The 7,028-nt window shown below is 45.0% G+C and overlaps 1 long non-coding RNA gene across 1 annotated transcript; it reads left to right on the forward strand.

Annotated features, from left to right (window-relative positions):
* Positions 1–1,384: 1,384 nt before the first annotated feature.
* Positions 1,385–4,607, forward strand: LOC113956302. The gene is made up of 3 exons (XR_003530802.1): positions 1,385–1,471; positions 2,579–2,620; positions 4,492–4,607. It is a non-coding gene; the product is annotated as an uncharacterized LOC113956302 (long non-coding RNA).
* The last annotated feature ends 2,421 nt before the right edge of the window (positions 4,608–7,028 follow it).

Consider the following 7,028-nt stretch of genomic DNA (forward strand, 5'->3'; position numbering starts at 1 on the left):
CAATTTGGAGTTCTCACTGTGCATTTTCTTTTGAGTTTTTCTGCCTTACTCTGATATCTTGAAGCTTGTGCTGTTTGTCAGGAGCTGAGAATCTCACCTGTGTACTTGACTGCAGGGGTTGCAGCTTGAGAAACAGAGCCCTACACCAAGGGTTTGTTAAACTAGGGAGAGCTGGAATAAGTGAATGGCTGTGAACTGAACATAAATATGCAAGACTGAAAAGCTGGTGTGTTTACCCACCTTGCCACTCCCTCTTATAGCAGTGGTCTTACCTTTTGCCTGGGCACTGGGAAGAAAAAGGCATTTCTGGGGGGTAACTCAACCTGCTCAGCATCCTTTTTTAGGATGGGATGAATCATAACCCCAGAAGGGCTGAGGGGAAAACTCAAAGCTGGTTTTTGCAATCCTGTGCTCCAAGGCAGGGCTGACTCTCATAACCACCTGAAATATCCCCACAAAGAGTTCTTGGAGGAGCTGGTGATGGGAAATCCAGACCCATCCCAGCACTCCTCGTATCCTCTGGCCTTTTCCTTCTTATGTCCCCATAGGGCTGCACACCATGTACCTGCACCAGTGTCACTGCACACCATTGTCCCAGGGTCTTTAGGAACTCTCCTACCTGGATGTTTCAACCAGCCACAAGATTTCTGCCAAAAAAACAAAGCCAGACTCTGCACATACCTGCATAACACACAACTGAATAGCATGTTTTCCTGTGCATGCATAGCTAAAGTATCAGAAAATATGTATTTCTGACATCTACTGTGCTATAACTTCCCATCCTGACTCTCTATGGGGCAGAAGGCCTGCAGAGATGTGACTTAGCTGGTTCAAGTGCATCAGCCTGTTCATACCCCTGTGTTATTACAGCTCCCCCTTAAAGAAGAAGATTAGCACTCAATTTAACAGCTCTTTATATGACAACACACCATAAATTAAATTCAGTATAGAAGGAAGTATTTGCATGCCTGGGCTTAGTTTCCGAGACTTTCTGTTAGGAGTAGAGCAATATCCCGAATTAAGATGCTATTAGAGCTCTGGGGTTTGCCAGAGCCCCATAAAGAAATGAGATTAGGCTGTAATGGGGAAACTGGCCAACTGTCTTACTTGCCAGGCAAATGTTCCGGGATGGGTAAAGATGTGAAGTGTCTGGGACAAACACAGAAAGCCATGAAGAAGCTGCCATGTGTGGGTGGGGGAAGGAGGGATTTGGAACAGCCTCTTGCCATTGGCATTCTGGAGAAACTGGAGAGAGTAGCTTTGGATGCTACCCTTGTGCCATTGAGATCAGCATCTGGCCTTGGGACTAAGACCTCAGGCAGCCAAAGGCTGAAGATGATAGAACCACAGAATCATAGAATCATAGAATCAGCTGGGTTGGAAGGGACCTCTGAGATCATCCAAGTCCAACCTTGACCCAACAGACCTACAGAAGGTTTAATGGGAAGACAGTAGGAAAATAGGAAACAGTGTGAGTAATTAAAATTATTTGCAAGGTCTATCACAGTTTCTCTGTCACTGGAAATATCTCAAGCTCAAGGAATACTCAGCCAATGCAGACTCGGATATTATTCATTGACAGATGAGACTCAGGTGGCTTGACTGGTCTCTAGTGGGGTACACCCTCACCCTGGAGAATGGCAACTGTAGCCATATATGAAATAAAGGGGAGGGAAAAGCTACTGCCTGGAGGCATGTATCATGAGGTTTTGAATGTGAAATTCTTCTGGTGTGAGAGCACCAAAGAGAGACATTTACTCTCATTGGTTTTCTCTGACAAGAGAAGGTAGACTGGACACTTGGACTACACTAAATAACCAAAGCCTGGGAACAATTCAGACAAAGTAGTGGACTGAGTGAGGAGTGCTGGTGTGAGTTGTGGAACTCACTGCTGCAGGACACTGCAGGGCTGGAAGCTCATTCTGAGGTAACAAATGAACAGACCTTGGAATGAGGTAGGGAAGATCCAGAACGTGGTTTCTCACCGCTCCTCTTGCTCTCAAGAGAGTTCTACAAGGCGCATTAACCTTCATAACTGTGTCTGTAGATCATTCCCTCCTGAGACAGGCTCCCATGAGGGAGAGGTCTTTGGTACTGCTTTACTCATGCTGTTTTGAGTGGAGGCAGATGCAAGGTAAGGCTGTGGACCATGTATAACACTGTGGGTGTGAGGGAGTGTTTCAGTTCTTTTAGATTTTCTTCATTAAGCTGCCTAAAAAGAAAAGAAAGAGCTAAAGGTGCTTAAACCCCATTGCGAAGCCCTTCTGGGCTGCAGGATCTGGAACAGGAAAAAAGGTAACACCCTGACTCCTTTGCACAGTGGGGACTGGCAACAAAGCATTCCATATATAATATACATAATATAAAAAACCACATATACAAAAATATATATTTATATTGATGTGTAGGGCTTGTAGTAACAGACACTTCATAGGTATGCTCTCACTCAAGAATGTGGTCACTGTACACAGACATTGAAATGCCAATTACTTATCACTGCAGTGCTGTTCAGCTCAGGAGAAATGAGAACAGAAGTGTATTTTTTCCTCTTATTAAAAAGACACACTTTCAGTTACAGGGCCCTATCCTGACCTCAATTACTTTGAGTGGCCTCTACACTGTCAGTGAGGTAGTTTGGTTTATGCTGTGATACTGAGATGTGGATCTGTCCTGTTAGAGGCCTTTGTATTTTAAACTAAGAATCAAAACTATTGCAAGGATGGTTGATCTTTAAAGTAATAGTTGCTCTCATTAACTGTTCCAAGTGTGGTTCAAACTGGGCTGTAGAATTCATAATTAAAAGGAATATGCATATTTTAGTCCATCCAATATTCAGCTGCAATTACCATTCCCATTAATATGCTGATTTATTCCCTTACAGTCCCTGGTTACTCAGAGAGTGAGGCAGTGAGCAAGATCAAAGGCACGTGGTCCTGGCACTTCAGCATCTCCTGGGAAATCTCTGCTCCCTCCTGACAGGAACTTTTGCAGCTGTGGCTCTGGGACCTGGTTTTTGCTGCTCCTGGGCACTCAAAACTCTGGTGTCCTACTGCATATAGCTGCCTTCCTTGAAGTGTTTAAAGCAATTCCTCAGGAGTGGCAAAGAGTTTCACCCACACTACCTATTGGGAAAGCAGTTCCTGGGCCATGTGGCTTTGTTTTGCCCCAGCACCTTATGGGAGGCCAAGGACACCTGTGGAAACCTAGACAGAGTCTTTTTCCAGTATGGATACAGCCTCAAGGTGCAATCTGTTCTCCAGGAGCTTTGTCTAATGAGTGCTGGTGGGGTCTGGTTCAGCTGCTGCCTGTACAGCAGGTCCTGCTTTCTGTGGAGGAGAGGGAGGAAGAGGAGACGAGGGACAAATCTGCCTGTCCCCTTGGGTTCTCTGGTCCATGGCTCCTGTAACAGCAAAGCAAGGCACAAATTTGTTGCAAAACCAGACAGGCTAGATTAGAACATTTTGTTCCATTTGTTTTTTTGCACACCCAGCTCCTCCTCCCATGTTTCTATGTGTACCACGGTGCAGATGTGCACAGCTGCTGTGAACTCCTCACTGGGGGTGTGCAGCACCAGGGCCGTGCAGGACCGTCCTTTCCTGTACAAACCTCACTGTCTGGCTAACCCATTCTTGAGGATATGACATTTCCACATCATTTTGGGGAAAGCACACGTTATCCCACACTCATATCCAAGGTATCCAGTTGAGTCCTTTAAAGGCCAGCTTGGAGAGTTTGAAGTGATGGGTCACAAGGCAGAGTTTTCCCCTGGATCAGAAGAAATAGGGAATTAGTTTTTTTTTCACTTTTGCTCTTTGTGAGCATGGGGCATGATCTACTTGCCAGCATTATCTCAGAGCTTTGTCTTACAGATTCCTTCCTATTGTAGAGAGGTTTCTCCCACTCTCTTTCACTGGCACATTAGAGTGATTTCCCATGATTTTCTACTGCGTGTTATAGGTTGGTCCTGCAAGTGGCCCTTGGAAGCACAGCACAGCACCACTGCGTGTCAAGGTGCATGGAGGGACTGGCCATAGGCCCTTCATCTGAACTGGGTGGATGTTTTTAGGCCATTGAAGGCAGTGACCCTCTTCATTTGCCTTTGGAAAAGCAGCAGTGGCCCCGCTGTTGGCTGGGAAACTGTGAGCAGTGGCCACAGGCTGCAGTCCTGCATTTGTCACCAGCTGCTTTTATAACTCTGCCCAAGTTGTTTTCTGTATTTTACATCATGGAAACAGTATACAAGGATCATACACCTCTGAAGAGCTTTTTTCTCCAAACACACACATTGCTACCTGAGAATGAGAACAGAGCTACAAATCACACGCCTTTTTCCTCCTACCGTACAAAGCCTACCTCCCTGTTTTAGTACAATACACCAGCTGTATATGACTGTATATTAGCTTTTGTAGCCCCAGAGGTACTGTTCAGTCTGCCACCTTCTCTTTTCCACCCTAACACCTGTACATTATTCTTGTCTCTTGTTTTTCACAGACGTCGATGGAAGGAGGAGGCGCGTTCCCGCAGGCAGAGGGGGACTGCACTTGTCGGAGGAAGCTGTAGATGGTGCTGTTGGCCCAGGAAAGCAAATCCGGGATCGTTATTCGTCGATAATAAAAGCTCCAATAAAAGCAGAGCAAAACGAGCAAGTCAGAGGGACTGAGAAGACCAGGGCGGCTCAGAGCTGTGGGAGCACCTTGGTGGGTAAATCTCGAGCTCCGGTGCCAAATGCTGGTCAGTGAAAAACGGGATGCAGAGGGACTGCATCGGGTGATCGTGGACCACTGTGGGATTCACCGGGACAAGGCTGAACAAAGCTGCTTTGTCTGTCCTCTGCACACCCGTGCCTGCCTACAGTGAAGCAGGATAGTGCTTTGCCCAGGCCAGTACTTCTTAGGCAAAGGCTGGAGGCTCTGGCAGGAGATGTGGCATGCCACAAGAGATTAGGAATAACTGAACTTCAGAGAAATATCTTCCTAATCCCCATTCACTGGTTTAAACCCTGAGGATTTTTATTTCTTCCAAACCTCTTATTTTTTGTTTGTTTAATACTGGCTCTTATGACTAGCTAATCTTGTCAGCCATAAGTGCAAGCAATTCTCTTTTAGATTCCTGCTATGTTTGTTGGGTATGGGAAGAAATCATAAGGGATTGAATTATCATGGTGTAATGAATTACCATTTCTCCACTGAGCTGTGGCCACTGGCCGTTTGTAGGCTTTTTCCTTTGCACAGGAAATTTCAGCAGCAGTTTTAACCAAGATTTAGCCTGCAAGTGTAGGATCTCTGCAATAAACAGACTCTTTCAACATCATCCAGTGTGCTAAGACGCAAGCCATGATCTGTTTATTCCCAGAATCTTGGTAATGGCCTGTAGCAGTGAGTTTCACAGGTCAGTTGGACGGTATTTAAAGTATTTCCTAATGTTGGTAACATGTCTGTGGCTGGCCAGGTGCCTCCAGCTTTCCTGTAACCTTCTAGCCCATGTAAAAAAGGGCCAAGATGACCACATAGAAGCTTACACTTGTCTGCTGTGAGCTGCCAGGAGGTTTTCTGTCCCAAAATACATGCCTAGCAGTGCATACCCTCACCCCTTTCTGTGTGGAGATGCTTATGGAGCAGCTTCCTGAGACCTTTATCTGTCCTGTGCGCAGTGCTGATGTTTGTACCACTACAGCAACAGTTTGGGATGGTTCAGATCGGGTGTTTTGTGTCACATGGCTCAAGGAATGCTAGGTAATGCTGAAACTTCAGAGCTGAGTCTTTACTTAAGGGCTGGCAGCACTCCACAAGTCCTGAATAAACACCTTCATTAGATCCTTCAAGTAAATCAAGAAAGCCAGCCTGCCTCAACTCCATTTCAGGCTTGTAGAGACTTTTTCTTCTTTGCCTTCCCTCTCTTAGAGGAAGTTTATATCAGAATACTGCTGAAATCTAAGATCCCTCATCTGCCTCTCCCCACAAAAAACAGAGGCACAAAAGAGGCATTAAAGACACCGAACATGCAAATAATCGAATGTTTTCATATGTGGAAGAATGGCTGCTTTTAGTAACTCATCCTAGAACACAGCATTAGAGGTTTTGGAACGAGAGCCTCCCAACAGCATCAATAAAGGGAAAAGGTCCAAAAAGTAAGCTAAACAGTGCTGCTGCCTGAATATAGCCTTTCATTCAGCTGTCCCCACACCGTTTCAGGTTCATTTTGGAGTTTTTTTGATAAATGATGGAATTTGTATTTCTTGGCTCCCATTCAAGAGTTTATATTTTCGTTCTATAATTTCCTTAAACATTTAATTTCCTACATTAGTTGACGGTCTCTTACATCTGCCGGAAAATTAGTTCTGGTGCTTCTGTGCCTGGGCTGGGAATTTATTTTTTTTATTTTCATTATTGAAGACGAAGAGAGAGCAAACCCACCTGTGAGGAGATGCTCTTGTGCACTGACTTGCAGTTTTGTAGATGATATAGGAAGACACAAAAGATAAAGAGATATTTGAGTCAAAGTTGGAGAATGTTCTGTTCTGATCAGCTGTGATACTCTGGCCATCTTTAACAGATCTGAACTCAGAGCTGATGAATGCATTGGAAACAGTTTTCTTACGAATACTAACTGTGGAAGTTGCTGGTGTAAGGTATTGGTGCCGCCTTTAACCATCAGATAGCATTTCTGTGAGGTCTCTCCAGTCCTTTACCTCTTCTTCCTTCCCAGAGCTGCCTCTGCAAACGAGGTGTTCCTTGTTCCAGGCTGACCTTTCCTATGGTTGTGGAGCCAGCACATATGAGAAAGTGGCAATCCCCAAAAACAATATGAGTACATATTTTTTCTAGTGTCATGTAGGTCCCCAGAGAAAGAATTCATTTAGCACTCAGCATCAAATAAGGCACTCAGCATCACTGGAGGAGAGGCTATGGTAAGATCCAAGAGCAGAAGTAGGAAACAACTGTGTAGAAAACAAATTAGTTAGGGTGAGAGTGAAAAAGGTGAGAGGTAAAATTATGCTGGTTAAGTCTAAATATGGAGCAGATCACAAG

This window comes from Corapipo altera, unplaced genomic scaffold, assembly GCF_003945725.1.
Source record: "Corapipo altera isolate COAL_440 unplaced genomic scaffold, ASM394572v1 95, whole genome shotgun sequence".
Taxonomy (NCBI): Eukaryota; Metazoa; Chordata; class Aves; order Passeriformes; family Pipridae; genus Corapipo; species Corapipo altera.